Here is an 18,886-nt window from a genome sequence, read left to right as displayed (position 1 = left end):
CACTTCACCTGTGTACTCGTTAGAGTGGTCCAGGTCTTGAGTGTCGGGCAGGTGGGAAACAGGAGCGTGAAAACAGTGGCAGATGGGTCATATGTGTGGAGAGGCCTTTGTTAGATTTATTGCTTTAGTTCTTTTGGTTTGCAGAGACTCTCTTCAACAGTAGTTATGTAACTGACGAGGGAATTTTGCCAACCTGCTTCCTGGAACTATTTTTTGTTTTTACCAAAAATTAAGAACATATTCAATACTCTTCTTCAAGCAGTTAAACCACTGTGGCTTCTATCTGTGGTTCATGCATAACATGCCCATTTGGAAGCGACTGAAGCGAACAAACCCAAAATGAAGTTTGAGTTTTTGTATCATTCTATCATATTTCCTCTCTATAAACAGACAGATTTCTGCCAACACTGCAGGATCGACATGTTACTCAACAAGGTCAGATATTCCCCACTAGTTCGTCTCATGATGGTGAGAGTGTGTGGTGTACTGATGGTGAGTGTTCGAACCTTTGACAACACAGCTGGACATACTTTATTATTACTGTGCTAATTTTAATTAAAACAATTTTCTCTTGGAACAAAATGGCAGCTTCACATTAGAGGCTGAAAATGTCCATGTATTTTAAAATAAGTAGGTGTGTGCGTGTGCATTTATCCCATGTGGAGTGGCTGCGTGGGTGTGCACAAGTACATGATGTGGAGTGTGTCACTTTCCTGAGTGTGTTTGTTCACATGTGTGTGTATGTGTGTGTGTGTGTGGGAGGCTGTGGATGGAGAGTCCATATCTGGTGTGTTGACTAAAACCTCCCAATTTGTTAACCTGAAATGGATATGTGTTTCTGCATGCGCAATGCTCCTGTATACAGATGAAAAATGTATCTTTTCTGGTTTGTGTCTGTGATTGTGTGTCTGGCTCTCTTTGTGTGTGTGTGTGTGTGTGTGTGTGTGTGGGCACAGGGGCAGGTGGCCATGACCAATCAATAAGCCTGATAATGAGATCTGAGGGGTGTCATTATTGTGGCCCCTCGGGCGTACAGCATCTCCTCTTCCGTAAAGAGCAACATTGTCTCCTCTCCTCCAAGCAAACATGCAACTCATTAACCTTTTGAGCCAATACAACACCAACCAGAAGCCATGTACTTTGCCCAACATGTTGTTTGCGGTCATGATTAAGCAAATAAACCTTTTTTTCTGTCTTTGGAACATATACTGTAATTTCTCAAATGGACTTAAAAAGTAATCTGTCTGCTGTTTTTGCAGCTGTTTGGGGTTTCTTCACAAGGTTGAAGGTTTAGCTCCCTCAACTCTGTGCTGTATAAAATGTTGATTTGTGATGTAAAACTTTGTCTAATACGCTGTTAATGTTACCAAATAAAGTGATTTCTGTCATGCTGTTGGAGAAATACCAGAGAAGCTGTAGCTCTGCTGTCGCTGTCGTTTCATATGACCGACCCTGACAAACCACAACACCGACACCTGTTAACACTTTCAACCACCATTAGGCCGCAGCGCTGCATGGTCACCGGGACACGCTTGTCCTCTGAAGTTAACCTAACTTACACTGACAGTCAAAAGTCATACAGAGAGAAGCTGGTATTTCAGTTAAGTGAAGAAATCAAATCTCACTGTTCAAGTCCCCTCCCTTTATCCTTTGTCTCTCATCCCCTACTAATCAGACTCATATTACACTTTTCATATTACAGTCACTCACAGCTCTTCTCCTCGTCTTTCTCTGTTTCCCCCATATGACCTCATTATCTGACTTGTCTCCTCCATGGTGTGGAGGTTACTTTTAATTCAGAAATGCTTAACATCAAATGAAAAACTTTAACTTGTTTATCTAGAAAAGCTTCTGCCACTTAATACTGCATTTGCAAACACAACCAAACACCTGACACTGACAATTCCAACATAATTTTTCCTATGAAAAGAATCAATTATTTTATGATTAATACAGTGATACTAAATCCATTCAAACAAATATGTTTGGAACATGCATGGTGGCTGATGTCGATGAAGTGGTAACTTTTAAATGCTGTTTTGAAGCCTTCTCTACACTGAGGAAATGTAGAATTCAATGGAGAAGTCTTTCTTTTCATCTCCTTAAAAGCAGTCACATTTGAGGTGCCCTGATGGCCAGAGATTAGGGCCTTTGTATCCAGCGGCACTGATGCTCTAAAGCGAGACATATTGTTCAAAGAGCTTCTGCAGGGACTATCAAATGCTTCTGTGATGATACTGGTTTGTTTTAGAGTTGATTTGTTGAGCTCACCATGTTATCATGGCTTGTGTTAGAGTAAGTGTAATTTCACACACACAAAAAAAAATCTCTTTGGTGTAACTTTCTTTACTAATTTCTGGACTCTATTCCCATGAGGATAACAGTGAGTGACCCAATATGAGACTGCTGCTACCAGAATAAATGACTGGCTGGAGCCAAAGAGTGAAGGTTTAAGCCTGGTATATCACATAATGCAACACAGGGTACACAGCTAGGCTACTACACAAGGATAAATAAATGTCCCTGTACTGCACCTCTGGACACAGAAGTGCAAGTGAAACTGCATTCTCGAAACTGATAAAACTGAAGCAATATGTAGTTCTGTAGGATTTTATCAACAGAAACTTCATAAACTGTCTGTGAAAAATAAAATGGACAGTTAAATCCTTAAAGAATGATTAAATAATGGATTAAATATTCTGAGCTCGAAGAAATGAAATGCTAATTTTTTTTGAAATTATATTTCCCTATTATTGATTTTAAAACTCAAAAAAACTTTTATTTTATATTAAGTTGTTTGTATTCCCTATCATTATTAGTGTTGTTTGTGTGTATATTTTTAAATCATTTGCTCGGTCAGCCATGTTCCATGTTTGTTGTTGCTAAGCGACAATGAACACAGCTGTTTGGGGGCGGGGCTTAGCAGAGCCAAAAAAAAAAAAAAAAAAAATCTGCTTTGATCTGGTTTATGGTGCCATTTCATTAACAGATGAAAGCCAACACATTTTGATCTGCATGTTTATAAATAGCTAAGCCGTCAGTTCACTTCAGTTCTGAGTTTTCACAAGACACTCGAGAGCGTTTTCCCAGGAGAACAACACAACAATCACAAACAGCAGATAATATGCCTTCATCAAACAAAGAAGAGAAGAAGGATTTGTCCCTCCCAGTGACCACTAAGGAGACTCTTTGTTCGCTCGTCCAGGTGTTCCTGGATCAGCTAATGGCAGCACAGTGGGTTAAACTGGTATCAGGGTCTATTGACAAGAAAATCAAAAATATCATGACGGATATGTGCGTGGCTGTAATTAACAACATATCCACAAACATTTTTAAGGCAGTAAAACGAATCCTCACAGATGTGAGTGAACTGACAGAAAGTCCTCCTAAATCACCCAAAGGCTTTGATGGATCACAGAAAAGCATCAACATAACTGAGGAGCAAGTCCTCGAGTCGCTGGGTGACACTATTTCACAGACTTTGAGTGAGGTGATGGGTGTCCCAGAGGAAATCCGTTGCCAGAGCTTGGATGAAGTGACACAGCTGCTGGCGGAGGAAGTTGCGGCACAGGTTAACTCCCAGTTGTCCAGCAGCAGCGAAGGCAGCAGCGAAGGTAGCAGTGACGGAAACGAGCTGTCCTCCAGCAGCAGACTGCAGATGATCGTTAAACACGTGCTGAGGATCATTAAAAAATTTGCCTCAAAGGCAAGGTGCACAGGTATCAACAAAGATATTCAGTCTGAGTCCGCGTCACTTCAGACAGAGGATGTTATAACTTCCGTAGAAGAGAAAAGACCAGGAGTTTTTTCTAGGGAAAGTTTGATCGCTTCAATCACCGAAGCCATCAAGATCATCCTGGACGAACAGGCGAGCGAACTGAGTGTCGTTAGTCAAGAGGACATTTCAGACTGTGAATACTATTACTTTGTGTGCAGCAGTGCTGAGGATACAGACAAAGTAGCGTCTGAGATTTCAAATGATCTTATAGACCAACTTCAGTCAGAGATTGAACCAGAGGCCAAGAAATCATTCTGGGAAAATGTGGCAAATAAGATAAAGACCTTTTTCGCTCTTAGATTTGTCAAGGAGTCAATCATTGGACTCGTGGCAAAACTGAGGACGAAACTTAACTGCTGCTCAGCTGAAAAAAAGGAGTCACTGCAGCAGTTATTTGACGTGGGGGAAGAGCTGGTGCAGAACATGATCCCAGCGCTGGAAGATGAGGAGTTAAGAAAAGACAGAGATAGCAGTGACATTTCCAAGTGGCAACAACAAATCAATACTCAGCTGGTTGCAAGACTGTACAAATATCTACAACCAAGAGGACGCAGGGCACATTCTATGGCAGAGATCCACCTAGAAACGGGCCTTTTCCTAAAGTTGATGCGGAACTGGGTCAGCAACATGATCCAGCAGAATGAGACAAGGAGGAATCCCGTGAACATTACTTTGAGGAGGATAAGGATACAGGTGGCAAATTTTTCAGCAGACGTAGAGGACACCCTGGGAATGGAGCATGACACGACATCTGCATTTAATGCAGGACCAGCTTCTTCCACTGATGAGCTAGCTGGTGGTGACAAAACATCAGCTTCTGCCACTGGTGAGTCACTTGTTCTGGTGACGCTACAGGTGAGGTGCACAGAGAGCAAAAAAGCTATTCAGTCTGAGCCCATGTCACTTCAGCAAGAAAATATAACACCTCCTGTAGAAGAGAAAAGACCAGGAGTTTCTTCTAGGGAAAGTTTGATCACTTCAACCACCAAAGCCATCAAGAGCATCCTGGACGAACAGGCGAGCGAACTGAGTGGCGTTAGTCAAGAAGACATTTCAGACTGTGAATACTATCAATCTGTGTGCAGCAGTGCTGAGGATACAGACAAAGTAGCGTCTGAGATTTCAAATGATCTTATAGACCAACTTCAGTCAGAGAGGGAGATTGAACCAGAGGCCAAGAAATCATTCTGGAAAAACGTGGCAAATAAAATAAAGGTCCTTTTCGCTCTTAGATTTGCCAAGGAGTCAATCATTAGACTCGTGGCAAAACTGAGGACGAAACTTAACTGCTGCTCAGCTGAAAAAAAGGAGTCACTGCAGCAGCTATTTGACGTGGGGGAAGAGCTGGTGCAGAACATGATCCCAGCGCTGGAAGATGAGGAGTTAAGAAAAGACAGAGATAGCAGTGACATTTCCAAGTGGCAACAACAAAACAGTAATCAGATGATTGCAATGCTGTACAACTATCTACAACCAAGAGGACACGAGCCACAACCTATGACAGAGATCCGCACAGAAGTGGGCATTTTCATAAAGTTGCTGTGGAACTGGGTCAGCAACATGGTCCAGCAGAATGAGACAAGTAGGAATCCCGTGAACATTACTTTGAAGAGGATAAGGATGCAGCTGGAAAATCTTACAGCACTCATAGAGGGCATTCTGGAAATGGAGCATGACACGGCACCTGCATTTAATGCAGGACCAGTTTCTGCCAATGATGACCCATCTGCTGGTGACAAAACATCAGCTTCTGCCACAGTTCAGCGACCTGTTATGCTGACGCTACAGGTGATGTGCCCAGATAGCAACAAAGATATTCAGTCTGAGCCCATGTCACTTCAGCAAGAGAATATTATACCTTCTGTAGAAGAGAAAAGACCAGGAGTTTCTTCTAGTGGTGACGAAGCATCAGTTTCTGCCACGGGTGAGCCAGCTGTTGGTGACGGAGCATCAGGTTCTGCCACTGGTGAGCCAGCTGTCAGTGGTGAGGCTGATGAAGGTACAGGTGTGGCCACAGCACTTCCTGGCCAAGAGTGGGAAAGACTGTGCCTTCTTATTGTGGCGGGGGTGGTTAGCGAGATTCTGAAAGATCAGCTGATTCATGTGTCTGTAGGTGAAATTAAGAACATCACCGCGACACTGAAGAAGATGCTCTTGACAGAGGTCACAGCTTGCGACATTACTGTCAAGACAAGTGGCCACCACATCCAAAAGATTGCCACGGCAGTGAAGAAGGACTTGAGGAGGAGGATCGGTGACACAGAGGCAATCCGAATGAAGCTGCTGTTGAAGGATGAACATCTTTACCAAGAAATCTTTGACAGTCTGGCAACACATCTGAGGTCATCCAAAAAGAAGAGCTTTGTTAGAAGGTTCTTTAGATGTGTTTTCAAGACCATGGTCAAGCCCTTCACCCGCTGCCCCTAAAGTGGCTGCAAGTAGTAGTCACTGGCAGTCTTAGGGTGGGTGGGACAGACCCATTTCAAAGCAGACATGGCAAGCTCCTGCTATGCCAGGATGTCTGCTGTGTAAAGGGTCTATTAAGACCTTGAGGTCTCATTTTATGCTTCCAGCACAAACTGTTCAACCTGGATGTGAAGCAGGACTTCAGGTCACCTGGCAGCACGAGTGCCTCAGTGCTAACCGCTGTGGCCTCGCAGCAAAAAGGTGAGGGTTCATTCCCAGCCTTGACCTCTTTGCTGTGAGGAGTACATGTGTGCTCACTGGTCAGCCAGTAGGGTTTACTCCAAGTGCTTTGGTTTCTTCCCTACCCCAAAAACAACCAAAACAAAAAAAAAATCAAATAAAAACCAAAATAAAACAAGCAAAAAAAAAAAAAGAAAAAAAGAAAAAAAAAATTGCATTACCGTTTTTTTCTCTTTCTTATGATTTGCTGTACCGATGTAGATATGTGTCATGTCCAAGAAACAACGTTAAGTGTATTTAATCAGTTTTTCTTGTGTCTGTGTTGTCTTGAGATTTCCTGTTTAATTTCGTCACTTTGTCTGTGTCTGTTGGTGTTAGTTTTGCTTTTTCCCGTTGCTTGTTTTCCCTCATTTGGCATTACTTGTCTCCACTCTGATTGTTTCCACCTGTGCCCTTACCTTGTGTGTATATATAGTTCTCATCTCCCTTTGTCCTGTGCCAGTTCGTCTTGTCCCTGTCTGGTACATAGTTCAGTCATGACATCAAGTATACTATTGCACCATCTTGCCAAAACAGCCCTTACACAATACCATAATAAGTTTATATTTACAGTAGGCACTCAACTTGGCATTACACCATATTTGAACACATTTGTACACTGAGAAAACTGTGCAGCTGTGATGGCAAACTATGTTTGAAGGAGAGTTTATGCCAAGCATGAAAATTGTCTCCCAGCTGAAGCCAGTTGTCCCTCATGGCAGCAATCCCTCCCATGTTGAACACAAGCACATGGAGTATCACAATAATTTGCAGAAAAAACAGTGGCTGGTGTTTTGAAAATAAAAGTGGAAAAGTGAACAGGGTGTCTGAAAGTCATGTAAACCTCTGGGAATTAGAGCTGCATTGTAGCTGGTGACCTTCAGAGCCATGTCAGTTCCCCTGTGGTGTGTGTGTGTGTGTGCACTTTACTGTAGGGGTTTGTCTGATTAAATAGTATAGAGGAACCTTGTTAAACTGAGTGTAGGGACACCTTTCTGAAACAAAAGGACACAAGTTTGGTCCTCGAAAAGAAAAACTGTGGGTGCATCGGCAGCCATGTGTGGTACTGAAGATATTTACCCTCTTCAAGCTCATCCACAATGAGCTGCTGAATGAACATGAACTAAATGCAGAAATGTCAGTGTAACTGAGCAAAGAGGCTTTAGGCGCATTCTCTACTAGCAAAGGATTAGATGTCTAATTACATGTAGCTATCATCATGGAACCAAAACATTTTTCTAGACAGCAAAATTTAAGAATGATTCCACTTCCTGTGCTGTCATTTGGTTCACTGATATTTGTAAAAGTTTGATAGTCTGATGTTTAAACCAACAACGATCAAGAAAAATGACTGAATACGTGTGTCTGTGTGTGTGTGTCTTTGTGTGTCCTCCACTGTCGGAGCTGATGAGAGCAGAGACCACGTTTCCCAGATGGTTTCCCACAGGCTGCAGGGGAGGTGATCGGTGAAAAGGGTTTAATCGTTCCCCGTCAGTCCCACTTATGGAGCAACATTCATCATAGAGTTCAACAACTTCACTCAAGCTGGTCCCCAGTGGCATCACTGGGCAAGACCACACACCCTCCCAGTCCCTGACACACACCCCAACAAACACAACCAAACACACACACACACTTCACCCACACTTCACCTACGAGTCCCCAACCTGCTCCTCCTTGCTGTTCCCACTTCACGGTCCATTTGATATGCTATTTTTGTTTAATTACTCTGAAGTGTCTGACCAGGTAGTTCCAAGGTCTTGCTGAGCGACTGTGAGTGAGTGAGTGCGTGTATGTATGCATCACTACAGGGCAATCTTGTGGCTAAGAATACCTAAACAACTCAGATGCAAACATGACATTATGATCGTACAGTTTTTAAAAGAGGTGTGACAGAACGACTCAACATTTCCGTAATGTAATGTAACAGAATGTGTGTTTTGTGAGGTATGTTAGATGCTCACTTCTTTCTAACATAGCTTTTTTTAGTCTTAAGCCCAGACTGATGCTGACTCAACTGACATCACTTGAGGCACATTTTTGGCAGCCGTAAAAGGCTTCACATATGCAGTAGTTCTCCTAAAGAACTGTGAACAGACTTTGATGTAGGAGGTTCCCTTTAAATGTAACAACTGGAGATCAATACCTCAAGGCTGTCCATCACTCCTCACTCACCCATGATGGCATGATGGGCAAATGAGATTTTAATGAGACATTAGCTCAACCTCTGACCTTCGAGCATTCCCACAGATGTATTTTCTGTCCTCAGGGAGAGTGTGGTGTGGTATGGTCTTGCTTATTCATAAAAGCTTAAATTATGCAGGAGTAGTAAACAGGCCCATTGTGGAGTGAGAAAACAAGGTGCTGTTGACAGACTTTTTAACTCCTTGATGTGATTCTAAACCTGGGGATAATTATTACTCGAAAACTTAAAGCAAAATGATTGATGACTGTTTGATATCAGCTTTGGAAATTAAATGTAAAGCCATAAAGGTCTGATCAAGCCGAAGAAATAGACAGTGATTGGAGTAGTTTGTCAGACCAAGCTGCCAAAAGCATTTTGTACTGCAACTCACGGTGTAATTTTCCTTCTCAGAGAACAAGTGAGAGAGAGGGGAGAGACTGAGAGGAGGAGGAGGGCTGAATTAAATTAAAAGGAGAGGACACTTGGTTCAGATAACAGAGTCTGATGGAGCCAGTTGACTGATGATGCACCGTTTCAAATTTTCTCCACATGATTAGCATCGCCAGAGGATTAATTCTGGCTACATTTAAAGTGATTGATCATTTCTATAAATTAATGAAACAAATAATAAATATATTAATAACGAATGAGGGATAAGCATTGCCAGAAACGCAACCAGCCATGCTGCTGCAATGCATCACTTTCAAATTTGTCATTTACAAGATATGCTTACATAAAATCACACAAGCACACACACACACACACAGCCACACACACTTGTGACTCTTTTCAACATTAAATACAGTGTATTTTCTCATGGGGACTCACTCAGTGTGCCGAAGTCGATGTGGCCCGTTAAACACTTCACTTCTCCACTTCAAAGCCAATAAGTCAATACCACCCCTCTACCTGTGATTAAATAGACAAGGCCCGGAATCAATCTCTTCTCATCTGTGAGATCCTGCAAAATACTGAAGGTAGATACTCCTATATCAATGAAGATATCAGGTTTTTGAGTTGAGTGATTGACTCATTGACCCCTTCTGTCAATCTGTCGGTGAATGCTGACACTGGAGTGCAGTATTCCATGGCTACAGAGAGCTCGACTAATTTAAATGTGCAGGTCCACTTCAGCATCACTGTCAGGGCCACTCTGTATCCAGCCTGCATGAAATATGTCCACTCATCACACTGAAATCACATCAGCACAATGAAAAACCAATTACAGGACTCAGCTTGTGATGGCAGCTTACTAATGAAAATGGAAATTTCCATGTAATTTCGAACATTTTCAAAAGTGAAGCAATGGTGAAGTGGAGGAAAAGAATAATGACAAAATCATTTGTTAACACATTTATGTCCTGTGCTAATTATGGAATTGCCAAATTCATTCATTCGTGGTTCTTTCCTATCATTAATAAATTAATAACCCTATTTTACAAATTATTTTTAACTTTTAACATTTCTTTTTTTTTCATTTGGTTTTGAGGTACTTGGAGTTGGAAAGAACTTCTCAATGAACTTTTCGAGTACCTGCATCTGTGTGTGTGACTCATTACCTGTTGTGATTCATGTCAGGAGGGACCTCTACTACTCACACAGCACATACTCAGCGTTGAAAAGTGCTGGCCGGCACTCTGTGATATTTCATTACATTGTGCCGTCGTCGAGTGATTTACAGCAAGCGGTGGACAAAAGCACAGCATGAATCCCACTTTTTCCACTAATACAAAATTAAAGGTGTAAGCAAACTAAAATTAACCTAATGCTAATCTAAGCTAACTGGCTGCAGACAGTAGCCTCATCTTTAAACATGTACACTAAACATCAATCTTCTCATCTCAGTACAGGGAAGAAAGCAAATAAGTATTTGCCAACATGTCAGAAATTTCTCTAACAAACTACTTGTAACTGAACCTTTTTTTTTTACAAAGGTAACATTTATTGCATAAGTGCTACACTGGATTCAAATTCCTGTAGATTTAGAACAGACACCTAAAGTTTATATGCGTTTAATTTTATCAGAGGAGCAAATGGTGCATGGTTACCCGAGGAAAGCTACAAATGAGAGGCAGACATTCAGAGATTTATGGGTCACGGGTAAAATCTGAATATTGCCTTTGGGAGCACACCTGAGCTGTGTGAAGTGAAGCAAGTGCACAAGAGCCATTCTGCTAAGTCAAAGAAGCATACGAAGCCCAGACACTGTGCTGAGGCCTAAAGGGGACTCATTAAAAATTCAAAATTGCTTCTGCTCTCTTCATCAGTCACTAGAAATATAAGGTACAAAAAAAGAGGGGGGCAAGTTTTCGTATTTTTGTCTTGGATTTAATTTCCTTCTTTTACATATTTTATTAAAAGTCCTCTTCCCCACTTCCTTAATCCTCCCCCTTCCACCTTCCTGTCCTCGTGCTGTCTTTTGCCTGCTATTCATCATGCAATCTGACTTTAATATGCTTTACAGAGGATTATAAGTCATTCATCACACTGTGGCCCAGGACACTGCCATGCTGCACATTTCATAGGCCAGTAAGCCTCAGCAGTAGCATAGACCAGCTGTAGAGCTGCTAATGCCTCTATTTATTCCACCAAGCAGGCCTGGTACAATCTGTCACCCCAGGCCCAACAACCCTGACTCTGTGTCACACCTTTTATGGAGCCGTGAGCTGCTCCTTCGTAAACATCTTTCTAGTCACCTGCTTGGCCTTTGTAAGGATGGATCGATGAGTAGATGGATGCCAAGAGAAAGAAAAATGATGCATGGGTGTGTGGGAGAGTCTGGGAGAGTGGGACCAAACAAGATAAAGAAGGGAGAAGAGGAAGAAGAAGAATTGAGGAAGAGAGAAGAACATGCAACAAATAAAATGATTATAATCCCTTACAGGGCTCAGCTAACAATTATTAGTCACAATAGCAATACAGTTCCGGAGATGGCAATGTTGGCTGGCCGCTTTGGTCCAGACAGAAATATCTCAACAAATGTATACCCTGGTAAGGAATTTAGCAAAGGCATTTATGGTCCCCAGAGGATGAATCACTTTGGTGGTCATTTTTATTTATCCTTTAGCCACATTAGGCTCACATTAGTAGTTTTGAGAGAACTATTGCGTGAATTGCTATGAAATTTGGTTCCGACATTCATGTCAGACATGAATTGTATTAGCTTTGATTTTTCATTAATACCATTATTATGCCAAAATTTTTATTTGTCCAGTGCTTTGACTTAGGACCAATTTCCTGACAAATTAATGACTTTCCATCAGCCTCAGCTTGTGCTGGCTATGCTGCTATTTAGCAAATATTTCGATGCTGACACACCAAGCTAAGATTGGTAAACATGGAAAACATTCCACCTGTTAACATCAGCATGTTAACATTGTCACTGTAAGAATGTTGTCAATCCAACATTAGCATTTATATAGCCCAAAGTACCACTGTGTCCAACCGCAGCCTCACAGAGCTAGTACCATGATGAATCTTTCTCAAATTCAACATAGCAAGCTACCTATGTTTAGAGAAAATTTGATTTTAGATTTTAAATACACAACATGTTTCACTGAACTTAATCTCAATATTACCAACTGGTGCCTAAAGATATAAAATTTAAATGGTTGTGACACACACAGCGAAAGGGCCCCAATCTCATAGTATAAACGTTCACGTGCAATCAGACTCCACGGAGTCCTTGCCACTGGCAATAGTAGGGCATGGAGGATCACTGGGAAATGTGAGTCTATGGGGAAAATGAACTCATCAAATACCATTCGCACATTGCTTTTAAATGACTCCAATTATTCTTTGAAGCACGATTAGCCTGTGGAAAATTCTCATGAGAACCGTGTGGTGGATTAACTATGTCAGCCTGACACTTGTGTAATTTGACAGGGGATTGCAAAGAAACACAGGACGCTGAGGAACAGACAAGTGTATTAATGTGACTTACTGTATGTTGCAAAGTTATTCAGGCTAATTATAAATCTTCAATCAAAGTTAGTGATTAAAGTTAATCAGAAACAGGTATGTAATAAGGAAAGCCATATGAGAAAGAACAGATCTTTGGGCTAATTAGCAGCGTGAACCATTACTTATCGCAGGTCATCCAAGTCACAAATTCTCTTCTCATCTAACATCACTAATCCTTAAAGAGAAGACCTGTGCTATTTAAGTATTGCTGATCATTTTTGCAAGACAGACATGTTGAGTTGTTATAACATTCCCCAGTGTGCTAGGTCAGCTGTTTCTGCATTTTTGTCCTTGGATCAGTCGTGTTGTTTGATTGCTTATGTTCTTCAGCTGGTTTTTGCCCTCACCTGTCCCCAATTTCCCTCTTTCATGTTCTACCTTCTGCCTCCAGTGATAAATCGCCTTACCTGTCTGTCTCTCTGACCTTGACCTTGATAACTATTGATGAGATGACGGAACTCTTTATTCACAACCTCATCTAGCTGTCACGCTGATGGAGAGAGAATAGCAAACAAGTCACAGTGTGTGCACACACAGGCAGAGTGAAGGAAGGAAGTCATACATCGATGCTACCTATAACTTGTACCTTCATTTCTATGGATCGAAGCTCCGTGTCCTGGGATAACCTCTGATTTCTCTGAGGACAGCCAGAAGATCCTCCTTTTTAATGATTAGCAAACTGTAATTTCCTCTATGCGTATGCACCCCTATTTGTTTCCCCAGCCCACTGGCCTCCCTGACTGATTGGACATGGTAACAGTGTAGAAAGTTAATCTAACCAGTCCTCCATCATCATTAGAGTTATTGATAGGTATGCTGTGGAGTGCAGCAAGGACCAGCAGACTAGCAGGGCAGTACCCGAAGCCCACTCCAGCTGTTCTTTGACCTCAATCCCATTCTGGTCTACTCCTTAAGATGAGCTGTCACTGGAGGTGAGGCGATCTGTCACAGCGTCTGCCAAGAGGGCTCATTAAAGGAAAACGTACAGTACATGAGTCAAGGTATGCTGAAAATGAGTCATTTTGCTGTGTTCCTTGTGAACTCTGGCCAAACATCCCTCTTCTCTTCTCTTCCCTTCTCTTCTTGTTGATCTGTTCATTGACACCACACACTTTAGTTTGAATCCTATGATATACTGCCCTCTGTACTGTCTGCACTGTGTGGGCCAGAAGTTAATGGCCAGGTTTGACGCTCCCCCAGACAATTCAGAAAATGTGTGGCTGGTTAGGAGAGGAGCCTATATTTACAGCTACGCTTTCCTCTGCTCGTCCATGGAAAATTCTTCCAGCAAGGGATAATATGGGCACCCAGGCCACTAAATCTTATGACATCTCAGGCCTCTGAGCAGGAACAGTAAACACAGTCGGCTAGAGGGACGGCAGAGACGCTGGTTGATCAATAGAAACAGCATTTGCTTCCATTGTTTTTCTCCTCTCAGCAGAATCACCATTCTTATAAAGAATCTGCTCCCTGCAATTAGGATGGGCTTGCTGATGGTGTCTTAGGTGGACAGGGGATTAGATTTAGAAAACGAAGGTGAGGGGGGAGGGAGAGAGAAGTGATAATGGAATTGAAATAGATGAAAACGGGCTAATGCAGGAGATATACCAGATGGGGAGAATAACAAATGATGAGAAAAACAATCTAGGTATTAGGGAGGGGACTGCTGTTAAAGAAAGATTCTTTGTACGGTAACTTATCTAAGATGCAGGTGATGCATCTGCATGCATTTGCATTGTATTATGCACACGCATATGTATATGTGCTATAGTGTTGCATCACCATGACCTAGGGTAACCTGTCTTTGACGAGGCTGATTGTGATCCGGCTGGAATGAGTATTTATCATAAGCAATGCATGCAGATGCACAGAGCTGTGCCTGGCACAGCCATACTGTAAAAGGCATCGTCACAATTTTCCGCTTTAATGTCTTGGCCTCGGAGTTCCAGCACGTCTGCCACGTCCCACTGTTCTCTGGACGTGCATGATGGGGTGAGACAGAGGGCCAGTTAGGGCAGTCTTACTGCCTATTACTGCTGAACTGGCACACACCACTCATTTACAATGCTAAACAAGTACTGTCTGCCTGTCAGTCCTTCTACCTCATCTTCCTTTCTGTCTTTCTCTTTCTCTTCCTCCAATTTTTATTAAAGGCAAAGTGATTTTTTTCATAACACATGTCCAAAGATGGCTCTCCATCTCTGCTTGATATAACCGTCTTATCTTATGGGACTGGAGCGATATATGAAAATGAGATAAGGATATTGACCGCTGACTTTCATAGGAAAACAAAAAAGCTCCTCAATATTAGATCCTGAACACTGTTAGAGCTGCAATAACAAGGGGAGCTTTATGAAAAGATGAAGAGGATAACCTTTAAAAGAAAGATGTAATTTTAATGTGAGGCAATATCCCCAAACAAAAGCCTCAAAATCTATTATTGAACCGTTCTCAGTCTAAGATATACAAGTTACTCCTCCAGTTTTGTCATATTATCCTTGAGAAAAACAAAGAAATTGCAGTGTTGAGTTCAGTCGTTATAGAAAAGATTATTTTGGTTGGTTCGCCCAAAAATATTTTCTGTGTTAGTATCTAGCACTGCAGATGGTTTTATTTGCTTTATTTGATTTCAGCCTGCACCCCATGGAGGTAAAGGAGAAAGCACAAATCAATAATGAAAAAAAAGCAATGTCTGTTAAAGAAAAATACTACAGTGCACTATCACATATTCAGGGCTCTAAAAATTCTTAATTAAAACAACCAATCCTTAAAGAAAAATCACACTGAACTGCTCAGGCTCCATGACTGATGATGGGGGGTCACTGAATGTACTTTGCCTCTTTTAAAAGGGATCATGAAGTCGAGAACCAAATGACAAAATGTGGGTTTTGTACTTTGGGTAAAGCAGTCATCTGTAGCATGATTCTTTAAATAGTCCATATGCATTTAACAATTCATAAATCATTTAGGATCTTTTTTCTCTGTAACAAGAGAGACGTGGACTCTGGTAGGTAGCAGCAGCCAGTGAGAAAGGAATGAAAATGTGGCTGTCAAAATGTTACAAGCCCAGACAAGAATACAGCAGCGCTGAAATCCTGTGGGGGTTAGCAGGTTGTCTGGACACTGTGATGTTGGACCTGGGTTGGAGACAGACACACACACACACAGATGAACAAAAAAAACACAAAGACAACATCCACAGAAGACAGAATGTTTTTGTTTGTTTTTAACAATAGTTAACCCCACAGACCCTCATTTCCAGTCTCTATACAAGTGGAAAAAGGATCCTACCCGTCCTCTGTCCAGGCAGTGCTCCAGTACACCTTGACGGCATGAGCGTGCACACACACACACACACGTGTCCTGCATAATCCCTCTCTTAAAGGGACACCCTATTGGCCCTTCTCTGACACACACTCTGTCCAACTGTGTGAATGTGAGTGTGTGTGCACCCTGTCCTGTGTACCCATGAACTGACATGTTGGCACAGTACCCCACTGCACTGGAGAATCTGGGTCAGAGTGGGTACTCCTGCATGCACCCGCACACGCACACACACTTTGGTGACCTTCATTTCAGCTGTTTCCAAAAGAGTTACTGTGCATCGGGCACATCAGGGTGTTGTTGTTGTAGCAGCCAGTGCTCAACCTCAGATCAAGTAAGAACAATGTCATGTTGCATTAAGCCTGTTTGAGAACATCTGAGGCATAAAACTGTTGTTTCTTTGCCGCTCAGAGGATTGGGATGAGTGTTGTTTCCACCATACTGCTTCTAATATTAATAAAACCAGATATTGGGAAGGATGCGATTAACAAGCATAGTTTTGCCTCAAAAACAAATCTATTAAAATAGATAATCAGATACAAGGACGACTAGAGAAAAGGACAATGCTGGTTAAATCATCCCTAAGGAGTCTCAGTGCCAGGGGACCTCAAGGACAGCATAGTTAATGGGGCATCAGACAAGGAAGGCAGGGAAGAATGGAAATGGGGCTGCTGTTAAATAAAAGGACGACTGACAGGCGTGAGAGACTTGACGTGTTGAAAAATTTCCATTTGTCATATGAAGATGAATAGTAAACGTAATCACAAGTGGTGAGGAACTGAAAACCGCAGTCAGTTATTTTAATGGCATCAGAAATTCAGTGATATTTGTCCTTATGCTGTTCAGTTTCTTTCACTGCTGAATGCTTTAAACGCTAACTTCTTTCAAATTCCTTCCACGTTGATGACGTTTTATAACGTGAAGTTATTTCTTCTTCAGCTGTTGTCACTCAGCTTGTTAGTCTTGCTGCTGCAGCTGCCAACCTGGATCCCAGGCCACGACGGGATGTCAGCACTCACACGTCAAGTGAGAAAATCTATGTGACACTTCTGCCCCACTTCCTTGGGACTTGACCTAGTGTCACTTCTGTGAGTGTGTCGGGACAAAGACATACACATGTGACAGTAGCCCCCTGCTCCCTTCTTTGCTCTTCAGACAGTGACCTTGGTGAGTTCACTTCACAAAACAGTTATTCACCCATATGTACACGTCTATATCATGTGTGAGCTGAGGTAAACCTCCAAAGAAAGAAGATTTATGTGATTAGAGATTATTTCTGGAGATAGCTTCAGGATTCAGAACCAGTTTTTAAGGTTATGTTTAAAGCTGGTGATTATTTTGGAGAGTGGTAATTTAAAGGACCACAGTTGTTTAATTTGCATCTTTGATTTCATTAATACGTACTTCATTACTAACAAACATTTTCCATATCACATCAGTTTTCTTGTTAAGACATCCATTTGTCTCAGCTAAACCAGCATCTACTTGAGCATAAAGGAGCGACCTTTTTCAAGCAAGAAAGTACCAAATTAACTTTTTACAGAATCCAGGTTTCATTTTCTGACATATCCGTGTGCAATGCAGCATGCAGCCTCATATGTCTTGGATGTGAAAGTTTGAACTGACCAATAAGAAACGCTTTTCAAACAACCAACAGGGAAGAGTAGCTTTAACTACAACAAAATGTGACTAAATATTTAATGTGATGGATTAACTTCAGCCAGCAATTTCAAAGACTCTGCAAGCTGATATCACTCTGGGGAAGTATGTGAATTAAGCAAGCCAGTGTTTAAAAAAAAAAAAAAAAGAAGCTGTGATACAAACTCCCATAAGTCAGATCTTGTCTTTGCCAGTAGATGTCCAAGGTGGATCCTATAAGTAGACGATAGGATCCATCTGACCACAGTCCCCAGAAGTGAATTTTCTATTGTGGGTCCTATGAATACTTGTATTGAGAACTGTGTGTGTGGGTGTGAGAGAGAGAGACAGAGTGAGAGTCGTTGGGGAGGGGGGGCATCCTGAGTGATGAGCACTATGGTGGGGAGCTGCAACCTCAGCACAGCTCAACAACAGAGAGGATCCATCATCCAGGACAGCCCTAGACCACTGGAGCTGCTGGTCTACATGTACAGACAGACACCCAGTACAGTCCAGTACACATGCAGCTGCAGGCATACATAACATGCAAGCTTCTTTCTAAAACCACCGAAACCTTCAAACTCAAGGCTGGTGTAATCAATCCTGCTGTGTGAGAACAGGCCAGGCCGAATTAATGCAATGAAGCATGTTCCTCTGCATCCCACCATCTGTACTCAGCTGTCTGACTGCTGCCACAGATGATGAACAGCTACTGTGGTGTGATCACACCCTCTCATCTGCACCTTGTACCCAAAAGCACCTCAGACGCATTGTAAGTGAAGCACATGTCCTGAATGAGGCACACAGACTCTCCAGGGTGGATTCATCCCTGTGTTTGACAGGGGAGGAATGCAAAAAACAGACCAAAATAAGTGCCCAAAAACAGGAGGATAGCAACTCAGATGTTTTAATTGAGGTGGCGACATCTTACAGAGTGGAAACGGGCAGAATGCAGAGAAGAAAATCCCAGCTATAGATGACAAGAGATAAAGGATTGATGTGAAGCATCTTTGTTTGTCATCTACATTTGTATCAACCTCAATATGAATCCAAAGGGCTTGTCAGTGGAGTAAATTGCACTAAAGACGTGTCAATGAATTGCATTTGCCCACACAACCAGTAGAAGACATGCAGACAATGTGCAGAGCTGACCTCTATCCTCAGTAACCTGAGATTACTGGTAAAATCCAGAGGCTTTTAGACTGCAATCTATATCATTTAATGAGTCCAAGAAAAGAGTTTTGGATCACTGCTTGTAGGCCTCATGGCTCTGATGCGTAGGACTACGATATGGCACACTGAACACGTGGCAG

This window comes from Scatophagus argus, chromosome 6 (genome assembly GCF_020382885.2).
Source record: "Scatophagus argus isolate fScaArg1 chromosome 6, fScaArg1.pri, whole genome shotgun sequence".
NCBI lineage: Eukaryota > Metazoa > Chordata > Actinopteri > Scatophagidae > Scatophagus > Scatophagus argus.
The sequence above is the reverse complement of the archived record's forward strand: the minus strand, read 5'-3'. Positions refer to the sequence as shown.